Source organism: Cyrtonyx montezumae, unplaced genomic scaffold (genome assembly GCF_038088225.1).
Source record: "Cyrtonyx montezumae isolate F1298 unplaced genomic scaffold, pur_monq_1.0 scaffold_7, whole genome shotgun sequence".
NCBI classification, from domain to species: Eukaryota; Metazoa; Chordata; class Aves; order Galliformes; family Odontophoridae; genus Cyrtonyx; species Cyrtonyx montezumae.
Window position 1 is genome coordinate 27734798 of NW_027072078.1, and position 27671 is coordinate 27762468.

Consider the following 27671-nt stretch of genomic DNA (forward strand, 5'->3'; position numbering starts at 1 on the left):
TCGTCAACAGGTGTAGGCTGAGAATTTCACGAGGGTGGGGAATTTTGAGCAGATCCTCCATCAGGTGCACTGCTGAAGATGGGGCTCCCATGTCCTGATTTTGAGGAACACAGAGCAATAAAGAAGTAATAATAGCAAATAAAGAACTGAACTTTTACAAAGCTCAAACTAAGCTGTGTTTGATTGTGACTGAAACCTTGGTCAGTGTTGCCAATAGTCCTTATTTTCTTATTCATTTTCCATTTTTGGAGACAGGGAATGAAAGGCTTAAAGTTATACCATTTAAAAAACATCAGTGCTCAAAGTGCTGCTTTCACCGTCAGCTTTGCTTTGGTAGGATTGGCATTTCATCAAGCATCAGATGAAGAATAAACAAATAACTAATAGGTTGATATAAAAAAAAAGGCAGTTTAAATGTCTCAAATATTTAGAAACCAAGACATAGTGGCGAATATGCCAGTAGTCTTGAGCAGAAGAAAGAAACACATAATAAGGAAATTTGCCAACTGTCTAATGTTAGAGCTCGAGGTTGACCCAAAGGGTCTGAAGTAAAGGAAAGACTCAACTAGAGGCTGGACACAGGGTATAGGGAAAGAAAAGATGAAGACATGAAGAAGATTTTGATATTTTTAAAATAAATAAATGGAGATTTATATGAGCTACATCTCTCCAAAGATTAATGAGGGGAAAGGCTTAGAGAGTGCTGTTTTATAGGTGGTAAGGAAGCTCAGAACATATGGATGGAAATCTATAAGGCAATTATTATGTTGTTGTGGGGATAAGAAGTGAGACTTTTACTATTGAAGCACAGCTGAGTCAATGGTTAACTGCCTTGGGAAGAGTATTTCTAGTACTGATGCTGATTGACATCACCAATGCAGGAGCACCAGCCAGACACCACTGTCCAGCCCAGGACTTCTTCATGTGAGGCATCATCTGAACATTTATCCAGGGTCTATCTCTGCTCAAAACTTCTTCTAAGCCAGTGCCACCAACATCTCCCCTTATGTGCCAGCCCAAGCCACGCTCTCGCTGTTGTCCATAACAGACCATGCATAGGCTTACAATTCAACATGCATGTGAGTGCTTCTAACGTCCTCTATTAATATGAACAGCTGCAAAATTCAGACAGAATGAGTGAATGGGTGATGGGAAAGAGAAAAAAGGAAATTATGATAGAAAGCAGACAGCTGTGAAGACAAGAGACATGCCCTGCTGATGGTATCACAACCAGTATTTCTGAAATGTGTAATAAGGGATAAATAAGTCAATAAATAAAATCGACCTCAAAAGGCCACATGGGAAAGGTGCATAGTCTTGATTACCTAATTACAGCAGGAATATTACAGACATGGAAATAGTACAACAAAGTCCCATGGCGACTTTGTAGATCGGAGGCTCCAAAATTGTTAGTGAAACTAGGTCTGTAACCCTTGAAAAAAGAAAAGATTAAGAGGGGACCTGGAGGAGCTGTGTAGGGCTCTGTGGGGAATGGCAGGGAGCAGGGCTGTGGTTATTAGAGCTAGTGTCAGACATAAGAACAAGGGACGGAGCTCCAGCGAGGTCTTGCCCTGTACAAATGTAACATGTTTATTTTTTTCTTCCAGAGGATATATATTATAAGGTACCAGATGCTGCTCTAGAAGCAACCAATCTGACCAGATTTCAGATAGAGAAGGAAGCATATGGAGGGAGAGGGGGAGAAGCACTCTGTTGTGGGGAACAACTGTTCGCTGGAGGAGAGGGCAGGCCCAGCTTGGCCTCCTGCCATCCCCAGCATTTCTCATATCCCTGTGTAATCTTCTGACTTTTGATTTAGATGTTTCCTAAAAATGTGGCCCAGTGGTTGGTACACACTAGGCATTAGCCCAAGAAAAGAATGAAAAAAGAAGAAAAAAAAAAAACACCAACCGAAAACACAACACAACCATACTGTATCTCATTAAAGAATTTTTAAAGGGAGACTTGGAGGCGCCGTTTGCTTCTTGTTACTCATCTCTTGTCTCCCCAGGCTCCGTCCCGATGCGTGGCCCTGGGGAGCCCGGCATGGAGGGGACGGAGGAGGTGGGCACCAGGGAGCAGATGCTGCCCATAGCCACTGCCAGGTGAAGGGATGCAGCTCTGGGAGCAGGTTTACGGTTCAATGAACAGCGTTTGTTCCCGTAAAATATTTTAAAAGAAAACAGAATTTATCTGAAATTATTTCTTATTTTCCTCGACTGAACATTCCAACATTGATACTGCTGCAGGCGCGGGCAGCAATGAACAACAACAAACATCAGGAAGTGGATTTTGTAAACAATTTCTCAAAGCACTACAAAGTTTAAATATTAATTTGGCTGTAATTGGCAGAGAAGCAATTAAAAAGGCTATGAAGCTGACTTTCTCCCTCCTTTACTTTCTCCTCCCTTTTCATTTAACTGCAGTATAGAAAGTAGATGTAAAACAATAGGACCCTGAGCTGTACAGCGTTCTAAGCCTCGCTTGCCTTAAAGCTACAATATGGATTTAATTTATATGCAAATGTAAGCAATAAAAAGCCAGGCACTGTAGAAATTATAGTATTTTTCATAGATGCTCCAGCACCGGCACACAAGGCTGTGCTGATTTCCAACAAGGAGCTAATTATTGCTGGTCACTAAGCTACCTTTTTCTTTTAATATCTCACTCTTTCTCTTCCTCTCCTTTTAAAGAATGTGTAAATTATTTTCCCGAGCCGGAGAGAGAGAGAGAGAAAGAGACCAGAAGATCGGGGACAAGTGAATGAAAACAGCCAGAAATATCTCCTGTGAGATTCAACATCAGGATAATTTCACAGTCTCGCTTTTTGACTGCTGTGTCCCGAAGCTGACCAGCACCATGCAAGGCTGATCAAAGGCCATCGGAAACATCAAGTAAGCCTAAATGGGGCTAAAGTATGCTAATAGAGAAGCTAAATGTACTTTAATCCCGGTATAATACAAGGTAACTCGGAGGCAGCGAAGGGCCTTGTTGCCTTTCCCCACTGGTCCCGGACCCCTGCAAGCCCTGAATAGAAGCTGCTTCCTATTCTTCGCCCGCCGGGGCGCGGGTCCTCAGATGCACACCCGTCCCCTCCTCCTCCGTTTACCCAGCGTCAACAGTCGGCTGAGCAAGCCTCCTCCGCTCCTTAGATCAGCACCCTGTGACCTTCCACATTTAAGCACAGGCCATTAAGCTAAGCTTTCCAGCTGTTGCCTGAATTATGAAGGATTTTTTTTTTCTTTTTTTTTTTTTTTTAGGGGAGGGCAGAGCTTAGCGGAACACTAGGCAACAGCCCCATGCCTGCACCCACTGCCACCCAGCTCGCTGCGGCCCGAAATGGGTGAGGAGAGAGGCTGCTTTGAAGCCACTGTTACCCGTGGTTATCTGGCTCCAGCCTCATTGTGCCCTAATCTAATTTTAGCGAGAGGAAAGGAAAAGGGAGCTGCTGGACCTGAGGTTGAGAAGCCGTCTTGTGGGAATTTGCCTGATTGCAGGGCAACTTTCCTCTTTTGAGAATTCTTCTGATTCATTTTTAGATGCTGATTTCAGTCCTCGCTGCGGGAGGAAAAAGGGTGGTGGTTCTACCCGTGAAATACTGCGCTTTGGTGGGTGCTCACAAAACTACCACTTGCAAACCCTGGATTAAAAAGAAAACTGATGTAATTTTAAAGCCCGCCAACTGCCTTAGCGACTGTATCAGAAGATTAAAAACAAAGGTTTCATTGAAGCACTACCTCCCACCGTGCAGCTGAAAGTCTTATGGCGGAGGCAAATGGTCCTAAATATCTCTCTGCTAAGTACAAATTACATACTGGATATATTAAGTTGTAATGGTGCATTTTCGGGAGTCACTTTGCTTGTGTGAGAGCATCAGTTAAGACTCCAAAAATGCTGACTGTATGGCACATGGACACAAAAAGGAATTTGACTTTCAACAAAAAAAATGTTTTGTTCATATTAAATGCTTTTTAGCCTCTTCCTCCCCCCGTCCCGTGGCTCAGCCTGGAGTCTCAAATGCCAGACCCAGTGTGTACAGTAAGTCTCTCTGAAATCCGTGGCAGAGAAATAGTATCCTGCTCTGGCAAACTACTGTCTACACTTGCATTCCTACTCTTTGCCCCTCTGTGCTAGGGCTTGTAGGAGTCCTTCAGATCAGCTGAAATGTAACCGAATAAAGATGCTCCAGAAAACGTCTTTTTAATGTGGAGTTATTTTCCATTTGCATAGGCAACATCCCTTAACTCAGTACACGTGCTGTAAGGCTTCACTTTAATAGAAACATTCGCATAAAACTTAATGATTAGCCTTCATTCTGCTCCCGAATGATCAATAAAATGCAAAGTTAATACCAAAAGTGCAAAATGAGTGCACATAAACTTGCATTACTGTATTGGATGTAGGTAAATAATGTCTACGAAAGCAGAGGAGAGCAGTGCTCACAGCTGGATGTGGTGGTGGCACTGGTGGTCCTGGTGGCCCTGTGCCCCTCAGCAGCTCTCCCTGTGTTTTTCACGCTGCCATAGCTCTGAGTGTGTGCTCATACACACACTTCTACATCACATATCAGTGGGATGGAGCAGAAAAAATACAAATGATAAGCTAGCTACCTGTAACAGCCTCCTTTCATATCATTTTGCTGGACTGCTTCGCAAATGGTGAGGTACTACAATATTTTCATAGAAAAAAGTAAGATAAAAGCAGTATACATGGAAATGATGGATAGAAGTTAAACTAACACAGCAATAAGCTTTTGCCCAGATCCCTTTAGATCTTTCTTGTGCAAGTTGCAAGGAAAATCTAATTTTGGTAAATAAAATGTGGAGGATCCAAGAGGCCATGTTTGGGCATTATAGAGTTAATATAGGAAAGATGTGCTTGACAGGGACACGCTTAGCTCCTGCTTCAGTTCTATTCTGCTCCTGCTTACTTCTGTGGGAACAACTTTCCCATTTTCAGGTGCCTATACCTACCTACCCACCTTCCCACCACCAGCAGGGACATTGCCTGCCTGTCCTCCTGTACAGGATGAACTGGACTGCAGTTGTGTTCTAATTATCAACAGACTGGGAAAAGAAAGGCATTTGCAGGATTCTCTTCTGCTCAGCAGTAATTTTCTGGATTTGTTTTTAATTAACGGAGATTCCTCCCAATACAAATGAATCTGGACTGAAATCATTTTGTTCTTACAAATGCCTGTACACTCTTCTCAATGAACAATGCCTTTTTAAGGTTATTTCTCCACTGCTTTTTTAAAAATAAAAATTAAAATGATCCGTGGAGAATGGGAGATTTCAGTCCCAGACAGCTCTAGCAGTACTCTTTGGAATTATTTTTTGTCCCCAATTCAGAGATATCGAATGAAAAAATGTGAGGGGTCCACCCCCCTCACATTTTGAACTAAATTTAAGGAGTTACTTTTTGTAGGCTGCCATAGTTTACAAGATAACGATTATCTGAGGTTCAGTGGGCAGCTCAAATACATTTCTACTGAAAACAGTTCAAATTTTAGTGTTCATTTGGCTTCTAAAATATCCAATTCTCTGTTGCTACTGCAAGAAAATACAAAAGCATGACTACAGTGAGCTGTAAAAATAATCCCAGTGTGAGATATATCTTACCACCAATTGTCAATTTCCATAGTTGATTTATTTTGCTGTCTCACTTCCTTGAAATTCTTTATATTGTCTATGTTTTTCTTTTTTTCATTCAACTCATTGTTTCTTCATTAAATGTTTGCAAATTTTGTCACGGTGAACCCTTAGCTTTTCATGTAGCTGTTTCAGGAGTTGGGCAGTGAATGCCTCACTTGCAGTTAGAGAATGAGCAGAGGTCCTGGCAAATGCAGAGCCCACTGGCAGGAGAGGTGCAGCCTCTTATTAGAGCAGGAGGTTATAAACCCTACTGAGTGACAGTAATTGTGAGAGCACATAGCAAAGCTAATAAAACGAGTCTGTCATTAGTGTTTGTTAAACCATATGCACTTTAATAACAGAGACAGGGTAGGTGTGCTGTCCATGCAATCTAATCTATGGTTAATACGTACACAAAGCAGATGATGTGGGGATGTTGTCCTTAGTGACTGCTCAGTTTTCCCACACTCAGCGTTTTCATTCTGGAAAGATGGTTACAGATATAAAGGAGAGCTGAGATAAGGTTGTGCCCAAAAATCCCCTTTCCTCTGCTGTGACATACACTGTACAAATCTGAGTCCTATATTTGAAATCTTTTGTTCTGCTAACATTTCCTAGGCCTGTTTTGGGCTTATTTGGCATTCCTTTCTCCAACAAGATGAAACAGCTTCACTCCGCAGGGAGGTGGCAACATTTGTTCTCTTCCTGAGAACTGAACATTCTCAAAATGCAGTTTTGCATGCTGTAATATATGGAATTGTATGTGCTTTATCAATATAGCCTTCTTTTGATATTAAAAAAAAAACCAAAAAAAAAAACAGAGAAGAAAGCCATCAAGTAACACTAAGCTGGTTTACTTGTCTGCATTACAAATGGTGGCTCAGATGGGATGTTTACAATTTAGGTGGGTGGCGAATTCTGAGAGGAAGTCCCAGTTGATTATTCTCTGAATCATTCTTGGCCCCAAGTCTGAGGCGAAGAAGGAGTCAATAGATATTTGCCTGCGGAGTAACTAATTAGAACAATTAATCTGAGTAGCAGGACAAGCTGTGAGACTATAACCTGACCCAGGCACGCCCTCCACTAACTCAAATTTTGATCAGTGCTCAAAATACCATGGAAGGAGGTGGGAAGTATCGTGGTGGGGTGGGCACAGGGCTGGCGCTCAAGGTTCTGTGTCCGCAGGGCCGCTGCTCTGATGTGCGGTGAGACCTCGGGCAAACGATTTTCCCCTTGTCTCTGAAGCAGGCCAATGATATTCGCTGCCTTGCTGAGCTTTGTGGATGTCAGCAGCATGTTGTGAATGAAAAGTTAAGTACCTTTCAAAGCCGGCCAAGAGAAGAATTGCATTTTTCTTCCTAATATCTATTAGCTCGGAGCAACAGAAGAATCCCCCTCGCCACTGGCTCTCTCGTCTTGTTTGGAGATGTGGAGCCAGCCCAATCGTACCCACCAGATATTTGTTTTCAGGGTCGCATGAAAGTAGGGCAAAAGAAAGATCTTTTGTGGGGATGACATGCCTGGAAATATACTTGTCCAAAGCAAACAGCTCTTGTCCTTTCTTCAACTAATTCACTGAAAAGATATTATTTTAGTCAAGAGAACGGTATCAATACTCCTCCTTTTAGAGAGGGCGGTGACAGGTTTCCCATGTTGATTTGCAGAAGGTATAATTTCAACAGGAGCATCTGGCTCCTTTGTGAGCTTCAGAAGCAATTGTGTGGCAGTGGCTTTAGGTCGGCTGCTGGTTGAGCCATGTGGGCAGCCTTTGACGTGTCTGCGCTGCTTTCCTGCTCCACTTGGTTTTGTTTTGACTCCCTTTTGAGCTTCCTAAATACGCAGACTTGTTCCGCAGATTCCCTGGGACAGTTTCATTCATAGGTACTGACAAGGACTGCTGTTTTTGCAGGGCTAATGGATCCATTCTTACAGTGGTGCTGTGTGTTACATTAGCCGACAGCTGCTTTCGGCAAGTTTTTTTTAGAAATCCTCTTAGGGAAGGGAGAAGAGGGATCTCTGTGTAGAGGAGCTTTCAATCCTCACAACATACCATGCCAGGTTGTTTGAGAATTTACAACCACTTGTGAGCCTCCCTGGTACAATAACATGCAGTGTGCTGCCTCTGCCTTCTTTAAACTGCCAAATCCCAGCTCTTATCTTTCAGATACATTTATAATTAAATAACGAGGTTTTTTTTTTCTTCTCTTTTCTGGTATTGAGTGATTTATTTTCTTTTTTAGCTCAATTTACATGAATGAATTCACAGTAAATGTTTTTTCACCAAGGTGGTGTTAGCTTATTGTGCTTGATGTGAAAGAATGGTTCAAGGGTGCATGTTACTTTGCCATCTGCTCCACACACCCTCTGGACCCATTGGGCACCATACACCAGTTGTGTGCTGTTACCCCTACCTCTGTGAGCAGCGGGGCTTGTCTACGTCTAAACGTGATCCAAGAGGGGACCATGACTAAAGCATATTTAAAGAGATGACCTGGAGACCACAACATTACCACGTTCTGGCTTTCTTTGCTAAGAAAAGAGATGCACAGTGCAAATAGGGAAGGAAAGGGTACACATGGGATAAGATGCGGGGAGGGATCTATATCTTTAGTAAGAGCAGCATCAAAAGCATTACAGTACTACTGAGAAATCCAAAATAATACACTGGGGGAAGCAACAGCCCAAGTACAGTATCTCTGATCTTTTAATGTCAGTGGAAAGGAAAAACAAAACAACCAGCTCATTTACAGCTAGAAAGTCGAAGAGCTAATACCAGACTCTTTCCAAGTGATGATAGCTTCCCCAAAGTGCTTTCTCAATTAAGCATCTCCAAAGTCATCCCAGCTGTTTCTTTGCAGACTGGAGACACTGCTGGTGTGAGATACATGTAGCAGAGTGAGTTGTTTTACCCAGTTATGGAAAAGCTATCAAGCAAATATAGATGCTCTCACACTCCTCAGATCACTCCCACTGACACAGAGTTTGGTTTCACATTGCCTAAATTGCTCTAATTAATGTAATCAGTTAAAAACATTCTGCTCCAGTGTCACCAATGCCTTCTAGACTATATAGCCTAGTTAATTTTATTGACTAAGACAATTTCTTGATATATATCTAAATGGATAATAGAGTAGGTAGTACAACTTTTTAAAATGATTAGCAGAGTAACATGTCAGTCATTAATGACATAATTGTAATAAAAGAAGACTAAGAGAACTGAACCTACAGCCAGAATCAGAACCTATGGATGACTCAAATAGATTTGTTTGGCCAAAGCCAGTGCATCATGGCAAGGTGAATAAATGTGGTGATGATGCTCATTTTATCAGTATTCTGGAGCCAATATCCAGTTGCTGGCTGATGAAATAGATGAAAGCAAATACTACTGATCTGTTTCAAGGGACCACAGTGAAGGTACTGTTTTGTTTAGAATCCAGTAAGCATATCATCTTCACCTTTGCAAAAGCAATAACCATCTCAAATATGAAACTACTACCAATCATGCTCATTTAACCATATCTGGCCCACCTTTTCCCCTGGCAAAGTTGGAGATAAGGGTGCAGGAAATCTCTGTGAATGTTTACTGATCTGGTACAAACAAGAGTGCTGACCCTCAGGAGATCCATGGAATACAGAGGGTACCAACGGATCTGGATGAAAAAAAGCTATATGGGAGTGGAGTCACAGTGGTTTAAAACTACGCCTTCATTGGGACATGTGGGAGTAGAGAGAATCACAGGGCAACACGAGTAGGATATTTTCCACCAAGAACAGCAGATACATCTACTCATTTTTGTAATACATAATTACCTACAGTATTATATTAGAAATACTAAGTATCCAAAGAATCTTTGTTATCTACTTAGTAAAATATATAGAAATTTTTTTTTGGTGTGTTGGGGCTTGAACAAAACCATAGAAACACAGAAACTTCTAGATAATTTCACAAACACAGAGTTATCTTTGTCCCACATAGCGAGACCAAGTATCAGAATCTAGTACTTAGCAGTGACTTTTGTCATGCCACCATTCACCATCCTCACAAGATGAAAGAAGATTTGAAATGCCTGCTAATGAAAGTCAGCGTGGAGGTGAACGAAGACATCTGAATTTGGTCATCAGGAAGATTCTGCTGTATGACTGACCAGACTCAGAATTTGATTCCAGAGAGTTTATAGCCACCAAAACACATTATATTTCAAGCTCTTAAGATATTCAAGTTAGTCATGTTGCAAAACCATCGTAAGTTGAATCTCTGAACATTTGTAATGAAATCCGTCCTCTCTCTGAACTTAAAAATCAATTCTCTGACATAGTATTATAACCAGCTTTGAGATAGATATCTGGTTGCTGTAGAATAGCAAATATTCAGGGCATCTTAAATTTATGTTCCCAGTAAGCTGGATAATTACTTTCTTCTGTGCTGTGTGACTTTAGCCATCTTGATGAAGTTTTCATAATAGCAAAGGAGTTCAAAATCCATTATAGATATTTACTTATTTCCAACAGCAGTGTTCAGATTAATATCAATTAAACTTGCTCAAAATAGAGGTAAAAATGGCTTCCAGAGATAATGAGCTGTACACAGCAGGCTCTAAGTTTGCTAAAAAAGCTAATTTCAAAGTGCTTTTAGTAATATGAAGTTTTACAAGAAAGGTTTCCTGTAAACAACCCCATCAGTATTGTTCTAACTGAAAGTGTAGGCAGCTAGGTTTAGGGAGAAATGAACTTCCTAAACATATTTTTCTTAAGTTTTAATTCTTTACTTAAAGATCACAAAACCAACATTTTTCCCCCCTAATAATGTCATCAGTAACATTGCCAGAAATATCCCTTTCATCTGTACAACACAAGTGTATCAGAGAAGATACACCAAAAGTGCCCCTCAACATCAAAAGTCTCAGATTTTGCAACCAATTTGACCTTAAATGTTTCAAAGAAGCTTTTAAAAAAGCTACTGCAGTATTGAATGATTATTTGGCTTTCATTAATTTCCAGCATACTCCAAATAACACTGCATTTTATTTCCATCATAAAGCACCCTAAAATCTGAGCTTATTTTCATCTTACAAAAATGCCAAAGATCCTTTGAAGCATTCATTTTGTAACCATGACTCAACTTTCCATCAATTATGTCATATGAAAAAATTCTAGAGAATACTTCAATAGTGTCTTCAGAGCTTTTAAATACTCCTTGTGCCTATGAGACTCAGCCAAGAGCAATCTCAGGCACTCAGTGTATGCCAGTAGATTTATTTTGCAACCTCAACAGTATCAAAATAGGAAAAGATAAAAGATAGTTGAATAGCACATTGCAAGTAACTGAAACTGGAGGAAGAGAGGGGCAATGAGGTGAACTTGTTGGCCAAATGATGAAATAAATGACTGAGAAAGGAATGGGTTTTGGCCTCTGGAATTTGTTGGGCTTATTCTTGGAAGCAGAGGGCCTCCAGGAGGGGCTGCTCCTGCACAGTGAAGGAACATGCATCTTGGGAAGCTCTATACACACAGAAGAGTTAACACTGCTCTATTGCGCCTCACATCCCAAATCTGGTCCCACTATTACTGTGGACCCTGAATCCTACAGACCCGGTCCAAATCCAGTACTGGAACTTTCTCTATTGCTTTTACCATTGTGTCAGCGAGAGCTGAAGCCAAGAGATCATCCAGGTGACATCACCTCACATATGCTGCTCATTGAGGTGGGTGCTGGCCAGAGGGTAAATACAAGATGTCAAACTCAATACAGGAGAGACTGGGTGAAGTTTTATGTCCTGACTTATGCTGGAGGTTGGCTTGGATGATCTAATGATTCCCTCTGGATTTAAAATCCACACATGCAGCAAAAGATGCTTGTGCTAATCTTGATGATCTTACATTTTTCTTTCAGTTGTGCTGGCACCATGGGTGTCTGTGTCACAGTGATGTTGGGAAAACCTATGCTGAAGGACATGTGTATCTGTAGAAACCGAGCTTGGACTCTGATGGCTTTAGCAATTTGCAGAATTGGACTTTTCTTTCTGTTTTTGTTTGTTTGTTTGTTTGTTTCTTTTTTTCTTTTTTCTTTGGTGCAAATACCTCCTGCATCAGCCTCACTGAGCTCATCCAGTCTGCAGCTGGGCATAGCCTCATGTTCAGTGAGGACTAATAGTATTTTTTTTTTTCTAACTCACAGCAGTGTAAATTGGAAAGGAAAAAGGGGCCCCCAAAACCACAAGATAAATCTGAATAATACATACATTTGGGGAAATGGTGATCTGTTCATGGAACAGTCATGAGCAGAAAAACAAGCTAAATTAGTCAGATGATTTATTCATTGTGAATGATTCACTGCATTACTAGCTGCTTCCTCCACAGGCCATAGAAGCTAGTGTATAAGCTGATACAGGAAGGGTGGGATTGATAGAGAGAAGCCTCTCCCTCCTCTCCAAGGAAAATAGGTCACCTGTCCCTGCTACAGTACTCTCCAAGTGCAAGGCACATCTCAATAGACCAAGGCTTCATTTCCAGCTAATGAAGTTTGTGTTTTTCAGGGCAAAATTTGCACAAGGAGCATTTCCTTCCTTTCGATCAGTTCTCAAACCCTTGCTCGCTTTGCCCTGTTCCCTTCCCCCATCCTGACAGCTCTCATTGTTCCCAGATGATGGCTGTTTGCCGGCCCAGGCGAAAAAGATTCTGTGGTCTAAATTCAGTGTCCCCAAGACAACTGGTGCTGTAGTGGAAGTAATGCTCCCTGCAGCCTCCAGAGATGCTCCTCATGGGATGGCTGCTCCCATACAGACCAGGTAGGAAGATGTCATTGATAACTGGAATGGACATGGCACCACTGGTCAGGATGGACATGGCACTGATGACCAAGATGGGCATGGTCCTACTGTTCAAGATGGAGGTGGGCCATCCAGGTCAATGGGACTTGTGGTCAAGGCAGAGAGATGCTGTAGAGGCACACTTACAGAGACCTGCCCTTGTCCTACCTGATCTACACAAAATTACAGAGCTTGGAAGAATATCTGAGGCCCCTTTTACCTCCAAGACAAGGCATGATATATTCTGTGGCCATGTCTCTGATGAATTTCTTGCACATAGTACAACCCACTGTTTATCATGCGACTATTTATAAACTGCTGTGGAAACTTCATAAATAGGTTTTTCTCATTGCACAGATCCAAGTGGAACAGCTGGAAGTTGTATTCCAAATACTGACCAAGCTGGGTCTGCACAGAAATTACGCACAAAGCTCCTGTGGATGGTATTTATTAGGGAGCTGGTGGGGAAGAGTTGCCAGCTCTGGATGCTGAATATATTGAAATCTTGGGAGCATGGGGTTTATTTACTGATCCATATTTAATTAATTAGAGAAGACAAACAATTATGGGAAGAGGCTGCCGGCTGGACTACCTGACTCACAGGGCAGTCAATGGGCTAATGGAGATGTTTGCTTCCACAATGCTGGTCTGAGCCTGTGCCAGGTATGCGGTGCCCTTCCCCTGTGATGACTCTTCCATGGCTCACATGAGGACAGGAACCTGTGTGGTGTTTGCCATTCAGCCTCTAGCAAGGGATTTAGAATACGAAAGCAAAGTAGGAATCAGTAAGCATGTTAAACAGCAACCATTCCAGGTGGGGAGTGAAGAGCAGATGAGGTTGAGCAGAACACACTGCTCCCCAAGGGTGGTTTAGTCTGTAGATTCTGGAAAGAGCAAAATACCTCATTCTGCATGAAAGAAGAAATGATCTTGGGTCACGAAGTCAGATCTTCAGGGCTAATGTTCTGGAACAAGTATACAACTACATCTGAGGGCCACACTTCAACTACTGGAGGACACTGTTAAATCATGGCTCAGGTGAATTTTACTTCAGGAGACCTATAGTAAACATATTTGAGCCAGCAGCTGAAGTTCAGGAGAGAGGGCCTGTTGCAAAGATCTTGAGTCACACTCAAACTGAATGAGATACAGACCTAAAGTGATAGTTTACCTTCTAGTCTTTTGTGAAAATTGAAAACCAGAGACATGCGTGAGTTCTGTGACCAGCGTGACATTCACACTGAAGGAATTTTGTCAAATTCTTCCAAAATCTACTCCAAAAAGCCATCTCTTATAGAATAATCATTTCCCTAAACATTGCCTAAAACTGTGAAGAAACAGATGAAAAGCATAACCCATTATGCACATCAGGCTTTTCCTTCCTTGTTTTAACCAAGATCTTACTATGTAGTTAACAAAAGCAGATGGTAGTCACCAGGTGAATAAAGTCAAATGTGCCACACAGGCAGACCAACACAATTCTTGAAGACCCTAATCCTGTACCTGTGGCCTTGTAGTGATCTATTGTATGTGAACACCTGGGTACTGAGGTTCCTCAGTCTGGGGAGAAGAAGAAGAAAGACAGAGAGAGAGAAAGAGAGAAAGAGAGAAAGAGAGAAAGAGAGAAAGAGAGAAAGAGAGAAAGAAAGAAAGAAAGAAAGAAAGAAAGAAAGAAAGAAAGAAAGAAAGAAAGAAAGAAAGAAAGAAAGAAAGAAAGAAAGAAAGAAAGAAAGAAAGAAAGAAAGAAAGAAAGAAAGAAAGAAAGAAAGAAAGAAAGAAAGAAAGAAAGAAAGAAAGAAAGAAAGAAAGAAAGAAAGAAAGAAAGAAAGAAAGAAAGAAAGAAGAAAGAAAGAAAGAAAGAAAGAAAGAAAGAAAGAAAGAAAGAAAGAAAGAAAGAAAGAAAGAAAGAAAGAAAGAAAGAAAGAAAGAAAGAAAGAAAGAAAGAAAGAAAGAAAGAAAGAAAGAAAGAAAGAAAGAAAGAAAGAAAGAAAGAAAGAAAGAAAGAAAAGAAAAAAAAGTCAAAACATGATTTTTTTTCCTCTCCTCTTCTTTCCCTTCCTTTTTAAAATAAAACAAAAAAAAATTCATAGGGGCAGAACAGATATATGAAGTTATAATACATGACAATTCAGCAGAATCCTGGACTCTATCAACTATTGTGGTACCCGATATACTTGTTTTATTCCACTGGGAGAATGTACATCATTCAAGTAACAAATCATTCGGACAAATGCAGCTACACGAAAAATATCTGTTGCATGAAGATGCACATTTACATTGTGTACAGAGTGATGGCAAAATTTCCTGGTGTTCCTGTTTGTTGGTGACAAAGGGCTGCCAAGTGATTGTTTCTTTAGAGCATACTTGTTGGTATAAGTCACACTCAGAAACCGCTTCCTCTATGCGAAGTTACAGGACAGAGTTGACTCTTTTTGGGTAACAGTATTCTGAAGCAGTGGAAAAAATCCATCACACCTGACAAATCAAGATGGGCAGCAGAAGGCTTACCACCTAGGAGGTGGGGTGCTTGGGACAGGATGGAGTAAGGCTTAAAAAACCATATCCATGTTATTTTGTTCGGTACTAGAAGAGCTCCCCAGCAGCACGCGTTGGGCAGCCTTGAACACACCAGAGTGAGATGTTTTTGAAAGTAGAATATTAGCCAAAAAATGCACTTTTATTATCTTACATTTTCTTTGGAACTAAGACTGAATTATTTTGAGTAGTACGGCTGAAGAGAGTTGGGAGAGAAAAAAGAAGAATCACATAAGGGAGCAAGGAGTTGCCTGTCAAATTGGGCTTCTTTACTTCATAGCCCAAATACAGAGCCAGGGAAGGGAGACCTTGATTTCTTCCTCTCCTTGTGGGTCACAGAGCTCTGTGCTTTACTCCTGGGGGAGCTCCTGAGCCCGAAGGCAGGGACAGGGCTGCTTCCACCCACCTCATCCCATCCTCTCTTTTGTATAAGCTATTAAACATCTCTGGATATAGGAAACTGAACGAGGGTCTACTGGAAACTCTTTACTGTGGATAGGTTGGTCCACGGTAGAGCTTTTCTCTTGCTGGAGGGACTTGTTTTGAGTAGGGTGTTGAGACGATGCTTAGCAATGGGCTGTAAAAATCTCTAAATTCTGAGATATTAGACATGAGGATTTCATTCTGAGAGGATGACACTTTTTTCGTCACTTTTCTTCCTCAGCTGACACTGCCCAGAGAGTATCAATCAAATCACATAATTCCTTTAACAATTCTGGCCTTCCATCTTCATTTACCTTCTTAGCCTTTTATTAAAAATAGCCACCATGATCACTTTTGTATGTTGAGAGACATCTATGAGTTGTGAATTACTGAGTTTAATACAGCATGACCATTGTAGTCTGTATATTCTTTCAGAGCTTCCTATCCATTGCTGTATGCAAGACATCTCCTATTTTCCCCTTCCAGTACGTGCCATTTTATTTCTTTATTTTTTGTCTCTTGCAATATATTATTAAAAATTGGGAATTAAATTAATCTATTTTTCAGGCAATAAATTAAATAGTGATGACTCTGGAGAAAATGTTGCGCGTTACTTTAACCACAAAATAAATTGCAATGAAGATGACATGTTTTCATGTTCTGGCATGTACACCAGTCAGCGTATCTAAAAATGCACCTCATCTTTTAATTATATTTAGGCTTGGAGTAGTCATCTCCTTAATGACAATCAAAATATTTCCACACACAGAAAGAAAAGCTCACGGCCTTTGAAAATGATTTTTTTTTTCCTGTGAACATGAGGTGAGCAGATAGCCTGAGCCCTTGGATCAGTAATGCAAAGGCAGCAGCAGAGCAGGGGGTGGCTCTGGGAGGAAAGGGCTGCAGGGAGGGTTAGGGCTGCAGAGGGAAGCACGGAGGTAAAGTTTCCCTTGTCTCCTTTGCATATTCATGGCATGGACCTGGCTGTTGAATCATAGTTTTTCTTTGCTTTCTTAACAGATTTCTCTAGGTTAATTAGATGGAAAGTGTGTTAGTGGTTTATAGAGCGTATATCCAAACTCATCGCTGGTAATAAATTAAGAATTCCCTTAAATGTCCCATTATTTTGTCAGTTCCAAGAAAAGGTTCAAAGGTAAATGTTGATTTTAGTAAGCTGTGGCGATTTCACAAGTTTTGCATGCAGAATACCAACGTATCTTTCAATGAATACTCATGAGCTATCGATTAAAAGAAAGAAGTGTCAGAGCTTGTGGTGCAAGGTACAACGTGTGTTTGGGAAGCTGCGCAAACGTCTCTATATTAAATATATTCACACGATCTCAAAAGATCATGCTGGAACTGCAAATTGTAACCCCTAGCAAAAGTGGAATGTTGATTCAAAGCAGGCATCTTTCTATTAGACTGTTTGAACAGATCTCCTTAGACAATGATCATAACCATCCCTCTCTCTTCCTTCACACATAGGTTGTGATATCTATACTTTTCTCCCTGCACGTGACTCCACTTTTATGAGCTGTCTTGGGCTCTCCTCTGATTTTATGCTTGAAGCCAACAGGGATAACACGAAGCCCTGAACATAATGACAGCCTCCGTGTCCGAGCACTCCTTGCAGTGAGGCAGGGACATGGGAGGGATGCGAGGGATTCTGGCCAGCTGAGGGGGAGCTGGACAGTGCCGTACGGGGCCGGGGTCGCTGGGGTCTGTGCACAGAGCAGCACCATGCCCTGCTCCCAGGCACGTCCCTGCAGCACACATCGGTCCCATCGAAAAGAGCCGTGCTGTGTCGCTGGGCAGCCCGTGTGCTGCTGAAGTGAATTACACTTAGTACAAAGCTGCCTACAGAAAGAGATGTGTATTTATTTTTTTCTTTTCAGTGCAGAAATAGAAATGCACACTGATTTCTCATGCACGGTTTGGAACCTTTGCATTTGAAAATGTGGCTTGTGGCTCGCTGATATAAACATTTGCATTTTTGCACTCTGGATCTAAAAGCAGACATGTTCCAAAATATTGTTGGGCAGAAAAGCTTTGTCTTAAATTTGCATGCCACGTTTTTATTTTATTTTATTTTTTATTTTTAAAGGACAATCCTTTAAGTCTGTATTTGCATATAAGTTGTACCAATTATAGAGGAGAGGCTGAAACTGCATCTAAGCTGTGTACAATACCAAAGCTGAGCTCACAAAATAATTCAGTGAAAAGTTTAGACATAAAGTTGTTCACCAACAGCTCTTCCAAATGGTGTAAAACAGCTGCTGTCTGAAGTATGACCAAGGAAAAATCTCCCTCCAGCATCCTGATAGGTAGACTTTACTACTTCAGCTATTAAAAATTAATAACGCTGCCCTTGAAAAAATCTTCAGGAACATATAAACAAGTTTCTGAGGAAAAACAGACCAGGAAAAGAAGAAATGCATCAGAAAAGGGATAAAGAAGAGCTCAGTCTGCACTTCTCTGTGCACATGGGAGAGGCACGTAGGAGTGGGATCCCCAGCCCCACAGTCCCCCCCACTCGCTTCGTGCTTGGTGAACACAAGGGCAGCAATGACACTCCTGCGCTCCTGAGACCTCACATCCTCTTCTATCTCCGTTCTCGTGCTGCGCTCTCATCACTGGGGTTTTGCACCTAAGAAGGGCTAATAGGTACTAATTATGATTATAGAGGCAGCTATTTTTGCTATACTTAGTACAGTCCCATATGCTTAGGGTTCTGGAAGACAAAGGGGACAAATTGAATGATTTTGGATGTGAAATTCATTTGCAGTGCTATAATTCCTTAATCTAAGATGAAAGAGCGTGTTGGGTATGCTGGCCTAAGAACGAACATGCACTGAACCTCCTCGGGGATTTTGTTTTACATTATCTGGCCCCCAAACTGCAGAAAATAGCAGAAAAGAGGTTTTGTAAATCATTTTGCCCCCATGCTTGTTTTTTTTTTTTACCGCAGAGTTAACTATAAATTTGCAATCTCTCCGGCAAACACAGGGAAGTGAGGGGCAGGCACAACGCCGTGGCACGTTTGAAAAATGCTCACAGTGAAGAATCAAATTCTTCGCTGCAGTAACTCCGCCGGTGGCGAGGAGTCATCTGGGGGGAGTCTGAGCTGCCACAAACTTGGTCAGAGCCGCTGAAGTTTGGTACAGACACACAGCACAACGTACCAAGGAAAATCTCGTCCCTCTGGTCACAACGCTCACGCAGTTTACTTTTAGCAAATATTTTCCCCTGCGTCCTCAAAAGAGTGGAGCAGGAAATTTTTGATATTTCTTCGGCAGTGCTCTAAAGGCACAAAAGGCACATAAGCAGGAATGCAGTGCTGCTTCAAGCATGAAAACAAGTGGATTAATAAATCTAGAATGAATTGCAACTAATTCTAAACGAAGGCGTAATTCAGAGAAAATATTTTGCTGGGATAAAACTAAGCTGAGGTTTCATCCTTTTGTACAGTCCCAATTTCTCTCTCTTTTTCTCTCTCTCTCTCTTTTTTTTTTTTTTGCTGCGGGCTCAGGCGTAATCTTACAGTCCCAATAAATGAAAAATATGCGTTGAGGGAATCAATACAGTGATTGCAGGGTTTTTTTGAGCGAGGTTCATTCTGCGGTGGCTGATTAATTCGTGTTTTACCTAACATAAAATTGTCTTTAGGTTTCACTCAGAAGTAAATCGTTCTTTTAAGACGTTCGATTTTGTTTTTAAATAATTAACAGAGAGAAAGGAACCCTGAAACAGTTCAATTAATTTAACAACAATAGCCTTTGGAGGTATAGATACAACCGTGTGCTCCACTCAAGCAATAAAATTAGCAATAAGTGCACACTGCGGAATAGGATTAGTGCATATCTCAACAGAGGGACGTGGAAGCCTCAGCGCAGAAGGGAAGCGCTCACACTCACTAAATCCCAGGAATATTCACGTTTCCTCAATAGCCTGTGTTGCTGAGCAATAATTTAAATTGCAAGTAGCTGTTAAAAATAGCAAATGAAATGTGGAAAACGCTCCACTTGGGTGTGAGGGGAACAGAATGCAAAGTTTTCTTTAGCAAAACTGGCGGCGTTTCTTTACCTTTCCCTCTTGCCCGTGTGTTTCTATGGAATATATGCATCACAGCTAGTTAAAAGTTTGACAGTAGGAGCGCAAATGTCAACCAAAGGGCATTATCCAGCATGAAACATCTGCAGCAAGTTGTGAAATCGTCGTAAGACTGTAAGAAATACGCTGAGCAAAAATTCCTGTGTCTAATATTGTTACACAATTTTATGTGATAAATGGCCAGAACAAATGCTCCTCAGAATTACATTTTTGTTCTATGTGATTCTGCAAAACTAATTGGTGGATGACCTTAGGATGGATGATTTGTTAATTTGCAGATGCCTCTCTGCTTTCCCCTCTGCCTCTGCTGCTTCAGGAGAGCGCACGGTTACAAACTCTGTGCATGTACAAAGCCCCTCTCGTAGGCATTTCTCAATCACTCATCAGACCATGTTTAAGCGCTAAATATATGTATTAGGCACACACATGCCCACCCACAAATGCGAGATACATATACATATCTACTTGCTAGACATTCAATTAAATATGTATTGTAAAAGGCAAAAGTGATTTCAAAGATTCGAAGACAACCGTGATGACAGTATGTATTACTGTTAAACTCACCACGGCACATCTGCAGAGCAGACTGGGGACTTCTCCGTATATCCTTGCTGAGAAACTGAAGGTAAACATTGTTTGTTTGCCAGAACAGTGTGGAAAATATTTATGATTTTTAGGAACAGCATTGCTAAGGGAGCAATACATTTGCTTTTTTAAATGAACTCATCTTCATCAGTCAGCTTTTAGCTAAATGGATTACACCACTGAACACCTCAAATCATCATTTTGGGTGTGAACACTGGCACCACAGAGGATACCTTTTAAGCACAATTCATTTATGAACTCTTTTTCTATTTTTTTTTTTTTTTCCCTGAGGATTAAAAAAAATCATTTTTATGCACAGCATAAGTGGCCTTGTTTAATAAATTTCCTCGCTGCTGCAGTTCACCTTTAGGAACAGTGGAGAGTTTAACCGCACGTGGGTAAAGTTTGAGCCTCTGGGGTTTTATGAGAGCAACATTCCCTTCCAGTGCACTGTCCACCGAAACAGGTCTTAACCTTTCCCTACAGACAGGCAAGCAGAGAAGCACAGAACCGAAGCAGGCTATGTTTAGCAGAATTTTACATACCATAATCTCTTTACCATGGTCAGACAAGGCTGGAATTTTCGAGATGATCTCTTATGGCACGGATCCTTTCCAGGACAGAGCTGATTTACAGCTTAGCGCCATTCTCCACCCTTCACTGAGAGTAAGTTAAATGACCCAAGAATAACATTAATATGTACTATAACTAGATAGAATGGTGGTCTAAAGGGTGGTCTGAGGCATTAGCTTTCACCCTAGGAAACTCAAGCTCATATATTGCCCAGAAATACTAATAAGGGTCAAGTATCATTACTATTTTAAGAGGGCTGCAATGCTGTGAGTTATGGGGATGGGAGGGAAGCAGGGCTCCTCTTCTGCCTTCCACCAGCCCCCTTGTCTCTGCCCTGAAATGCTTTGAACAAACTTTGGGTGAATGTGGACTCATGTTTTGTATGCTATTTCGTGCCTGTCCTGGTTTAAAAATACTCATTGACCAATTGTTTTACTTGGTCGGGCTGATTTGATTAACCTCATCTGAGCCTGTGAAAACCTTTTTCTCCCCTTTCTCCCTTTTTGAGGCAACGGCTTCAGAGTAAAAAAGTTAAGAGAAGCTGAAGCCGAAAGTTTAAAATCATGTTAGTCGGGGCATGAAAATATTTCCAGAGAAACATGAAAGATCTGACAAAACAATAAATAGAAAAATAAGATGTTGAAATTATTTTAAGACAGATGCCTTTTTAAACTGTATTAAGAACACCTATCAGGGAGCCTGGTTCCAGCAGTTCCTCGCACAGGAGGCATTTTATCTTCACAACATCTGGCACTGTCAAGGAGGTACAGTTGTAGACCTTACCAGATGCAGACACTCCATACATAAAAGTACACTAACAAATCATACCATTAACAGCAGCACAACACAAGTGTTTCTTATACATCCATGAAGAAAACTGTTCCATGGCTATGGGAAAGCATAAAGAAAAAATGCCACTTAAAAAAAGTCCTTAAAAAACAACCAACAAAAGAAACCCAAAACCCCCTAACAGAAATTTTCTATAATTCCGAAAACATGAAAATAACTCAGGGAGCTTTATTTTCAGCTGTTTTTTTTTCCCTTTTTCTTTCCTTTTTTTTTTTTTTTTTTTTCTTTTCCTAGATGACTGACAAGAAAGCTTCTTTCTTCAGGGTGAAAAACTCCTTGTCCCATAAATCTGCGTGGTTGACATATCTAGGTAAATTTGTATCCTTGCTCAAAGGGATCACTGGTTTTATTCTCTATGGATTTTTCACTCACTCTATTGTGGAAAGTGAGTTGAGGCAGAAAAAAAAATTGCTTGATATTTGAAGGGAGGTTTACATTATTTTATATCATCCACACTGTTATGTTGTCACTCAGCTTCTTTTATGAACTGTTTAAAACATGATACTATACTACACAAACCGTGCCCATTTCTCAGTATGCCATGTGCTCCATATATTGAGGGTCTTGAGCCCAATACTCCATTCTGTTAGATGAATGCAGCTGCCTTCATCCCAACATAAAACATGGAGACATTTGGAAGTTATCTATTATTACATTTATATAAAACATTATCTATGTTTCCTACTTTATTTAATCTTTTCATTATCATTATTGTTATTAATCAAGGTTCCTCTGGAATTCTTTTGTTATTATGAATGAACATTTATGTATCAAGGCAGGCTCTCCTGAGGGTAAATCAGAATGTAAGTGGTAATACTGTAATACCACAAGCCAAAGATTTTGTTTGTTTGTATCCCTCCTTATGCCTCGAAAACAGCAGTCGATGTGCTGTAGGACTTAGCCCTATGTACAGCCCTTACAAAGTGAGGCAGAATTTCTATTTTTGATTAGTTTCTCCTCTTCATGCGAACAGCTCCCCCCCCCCTCCCCCTTTTATTAGACGGTTACTACAATAAGTATGTCCCATCTAAATAGTCTTTTAAGATAAAAGCACTGCTCGATGTTTTGTACAGCATTATCACAACAAAGTGCAGCAGCAAGCCACAATCTCGAGGAATTCTTTCAGTGCACTCAACACCACTCCTCTCAGAGCTGGAGCCATAACATGCTGTCAAGAGTGCGTGTTCTGTTCCTACAACAGGCTTCAAAATTTAATTTTCTACGAAATGTGTGGTGCCTCCCGGAACGTCAGCGATTTTAGCTGCATGTGCTCTGTTATGACAGCAGTGATGGCGGTGGTGCACGCTCCGCGCAGGGATTAGATATGGGTCAAATGTTGAACCATCTGGATTTACCATGAAGTAACCCTTATTTTTGATACCTCTCTTTAGGCTCACTGCAAAGCGATCCCCCCTTCCTTCAAAAGTTTCTCCTTTCTTTTCTTGGCTGGTGTGTGCGGAGCTGCACTACTCCTACCACCCTGTGGCAATTCCATGCCATGACATACGTGCGGTGCAGCCCGGCTGCGGGCAGGCTGGGAAAGAACACTGTACACAATTGTTTGTTTCCTTGGCTTTAATTCCAGGGGCAACGAAATCGTTTTGTGGGTTTGATGCATGTAAGGTGCAGAGTGACGAGTAGCTTCTTTAAAAGAGATTACTGCTGCTAAACTGCTTTTGGATGCATAACTCAAACTGTGTTAAGATACCCCTTAAAAGCTGCAAGGAGTAGCCTCTAGTTTTGTACCTGAACTGTTAATGCATTGCAGGGATAGAGGACCTTACAGACAACAAGTAGGCAGTACATGAGACACATATATCTGCTTCACTTAACATGTCAGGAGACAACGGGCACAAAAAGTTATCTCGATCAAAAAAGAAAGGCTAACACAATTAAAATTTTCTCGCTGCATGCACATTTCCCAAATTCCCTGAATTTTATATGGAGCAGATGGCGTTCAAGCAAATCAAGAAGCTGAAGCTGGAGAAAAAAAAAAAAGAAAAAAAGCCAACAAAAAAACCCACACCAATGGAGAAACTCATATATTTCTTCAAACGATAAGATGAACTGCAGATGTTTGTTGAGGAGTACTGCTGACGCAGACGACCTAAGCAGCAGAGGCTTAAAAAGAAGAGTCCATTTGCGTTTAGCACTGGCCAACCACATTAGCTGTCACCGCATGATTTATTAAGGCCGCTCGCTAGATTTTACGTCAACGGAGAAATTGTGATTAAAAAACTCTAACCTGTGTTAATAGGGAACATAGCAAAATAATAGCTGTGCCGTGCTCTGCACCCCGCTTGCAGGTTTAGCTCTTGTGGACAGACAGAGATATTTAAGCAGCATAACTCACTTCCATCAATCTTTCAAAGTTTTGACCAAAATGCCTTCATGCTTCTTCATTCTGTCCACATGGTTCTCGGTAGTGCTGCTAAAATACTGTGCTTATCTGACACCTGCAGTCAAATTAATCCCCGGTTAAGCCTGACAAAGTCACTGAAAGGAAAACAGTTGTCTGCTTAAGAACTTGTGAATCTAACACAAAAACAGCTGCTTGATAAGTGGTTAAAAACCATTACTGAGCATTTAAAGAATAATTTCAAGATTATACTTGATAAGGTTTACAAAACCTACAATTAACTCGGTGTTTTACTGGGGGAAAGTCGCACCCTGATGTGTCAGTGTTTCAGAAAATCACATCTTCTCAGAACTTGTTGTAACTTGGCGGTAAATATTTACTCTAGACGGCAGCTTAGTATACAAAGTTACAGCCCAAAAGCAAATATTTCATACTCAGTTTCAAATATATGGATTTTCCCATTTGTGAATGATTCAGGCAGCCTTTCCCCTCCCTTAGAACAGCTAACTCAATCTATAAACATAAATATACCATTTCAGAGGAGCAAGGATGCAAATTACACATCAGTGCAGTAGTCCTCAGGGAGTTTATTATGGGGTAATTGGACCAAACAAGGGCCAACTTCTGGCCTGATTTACAGTCTCAACATGCCTATTGACATCAGTGGAGTACACGAAGTCTAAGGCAAGGAAGAATTTGGCTTTAAGGGGTTGGAAAGAGTTTTAAATTGTTCCAGCTCAGCCTCCCTGAGCGAACTTGTGCTCTGAAGGGGCACCATTATAAACACAACTCACAGGCAGCTTGACTCGCTGCCTTCAGATGGGTGTAACTCCGATGCTTACTCATCAGTCCTGAATTTGGCTCCTATAAACAATTATAGCTCTCTGCAGTTATTGAGTAACATCGCTGTGTGGTTTTCTTATGTAATTCTTTGGGCTTGTTGCAATGCAAAGCTCCAGGCTGGAGGCCAAGACACACAGGGTACGAACGGCTTCAGAAATAACCACCATTCAGGTTTGTTTGCTGTGAGGAGTTTGAGACGGAAACCATTAACTTAAGAAAGATGAAATAAGTAACAACCTCATGTGCAGCTTAGTTTCTATAAATCCTGCCTGAGATTACTCCAGTTTCCATGCGGTTAGGAAGAGTACAGGGGAAGGTTGATATAGATATTATGTTGGGATCTTCCCTGTGTGGCATGGGCTGCCATCAGACAAATGGTGCACTTCTTGGTGTGCGTCTCAGATGTCATAAGACACACACAGAGATGGGAGGCCAAGGCTGCAGTTGTCAGAGGGCTGTGGCTGGTGCTGGGGTTAGTGAATTTTGGCCATGACTGAAGGCATGGGAGCAGCAGGCAAAGTCCCTACTCTGATGCCTGCAGGTGGCTTTTGGTCCATCAGGGAAGATCCTTTTGGATTCAGCTCACTTGGAAATGACCCCAAGTGACTCCTTCATAGTCCATGGCAAACTGCTGGGAAACCTTTGTGCATGAGGCCATTGCGCATTGTCCACATATGTATTACATATGTACAATACATATGTATGTATTGTCTGTTGCCAGTTGTCTATGCATTTCAGATCACTATTTTTGTGGTCCCAAAATGTGTAAGAGATGCTGAAGTGCAACACGACTCAAAGCTGATATAAAGTAATCAAGGGCATTAGGTCTATCTTTCTTTTGAATTAATGCATAGGTCAATGCCTATGAAATCACAGAGAATTGTTCCCATTTAGTGGTGTATTTTAATTGCCAGTGGTATTTCTTCAGACCTCTTTCAGTAGCTACTCCCAGCTGTTGCGTGCCACTGTGATTTTCACTGAGTTTGTTGTGGAAACAAAAGCTGACAGTTGAGTCTGAGTCAGATTTAGGTCCTGCCAGACACAGTGCTTATGAAGGTACCAATGACTCAGTCTCCTGCAGCTGCTGGGATGTGCCATCAGAAAGGTGAGATGTTTACAGTGTAGTTATGGATATTGTTAAACACAGGACATATTTGCAAGCATAGCTTAGGAACTCCTGAAGGATGCCTGGCTGTACCCCACAGACAGGCTGTTTCCATCAGTCAGTAGCAATTACATGAAAGCTGGTGTCTGTGCTCAGCTTCTGTAGCTGCTCAGTGGCAGCAGTGGGAACCGCTGTGGACTGGCTGGAGAGGAGCTTTTAATGGACTCTGTTGTTTAATGGGATCACCTGACTTGCTCTTGGATAGATTTGATATCAAGTTAAAAGCCAAGACTTGTCCAAGAAAATGATCCACACCAGAGGACTGGAATTTTTGCTGCTTGTTTCTGTGTTTGCCTACCAGGAAATTTTCCTCCACTGTAACATGTCCATCTGTGGGTACCTCTTCATGCCTTTCCTTGAACCTCTTCAGGGCAAAGGATTCCTTTTGATATGTGTTTGCACAGGACCTGAGAGCATGGGACACCGATCCAGTCCAAGGACAGTGCTCATTCTCCCAAGGCGACTCAAGACATTGCAAGGGGATACAGCAACACCAGAGAGGTATCAAAACTCACCTCCCAGAAATGCAAAATATACAAAAGGAATGACTTAGGTATAATCACAGCTCTGAGTACCCTATCCTCTCTCTTACTTTTTTTTGCTGGTTACCATGATGCCAAGTTGTTTTTTTGCCTGACTTTACAAACTCTTGTAATCTTTGGCAGTGCCATTTCTTTGACTAGTCACTGTATTAGATAGATTCTTTGCTTGCATGTTGTGTGTCATTAAATCATTTATTAAGAAAAGTCATAAATAGAAGTTAAATATGTATTATGCTATCTCAACAAGCTGCACTTTCATTCCCTGTAAGCATTCATGTAATATACAGTGCTGTAAAACTATTGTTGGTAATGCTTGTGTTCTTCCTGAGCTTGCTGAATGCACTATGGAAATAAAACAGCTCTCCTAGCGTTAATGATTGGTTAATTAAAGAAAACTTTATAGTTAACATTTGGTAACAATGTAATAAGTAACTTTCAATTAAATTTTTCTGTGTATGGAGAAGATGTATAATGAATAAATCAGTGAAGGCTGCATAATGGAAACATATTAGAGGGGTGAATATATTCTTGTAACTCAAATTTCTATAACACTTTAGTATTATCTTCTATCAGAAGAGAACGTACGATTACCAATTTTATCTTATCTTAGGCTTATTATTAAAGAGTAGTAAAGGAAACTTCATTCCAGAAGCTATAATGTGATTTTTGATTAATAGTGGGATTTTTATGTAACAAGAATATTTCTCCTAGGCAAAGTATGCACATGTAGCTTTGCCTGAACTGACTTGTTTCTGGCAGGCTTTTCCCTGACAGAAGTTTTGCTTCTCCTTAAGCATATGTATTTGTCTGCATGTAGAGATGATTTAAGTGTACAAGTTCTAAAACATTCTGAATCTGTGCTACCTGAAAGGACTCACACCTTTACTTCGTATTTTCACCTATTTAACAAGACTCACTAAACAATAACCACCTTCTACTTTATCTTATGAAATGTCAGAGTTGCAAAGAGAAACGTTACAAGCCTGAACAAAATTAATCATCACCTGAAGTATTTGAAGGGGGTCTCATTTGCCTGTACATGCTCCAGAGGCTGCTACTGGGAGCCATGTGCATCATGATGGGTGTCCAAAAGGCCATATAAAAAGCTGCAAGGTGGCCATGAAGCCCCACTTGGCTCCTCTCAGCTGCAGGATGGAGTTGGCTCTGAGTGTGGCAGAAATGGGAGCTTTGCTCAGTGTGATGAGCTCTGCATTTCACTTTTCTTTGCAAAGAAGGCTCTTGCTTGAC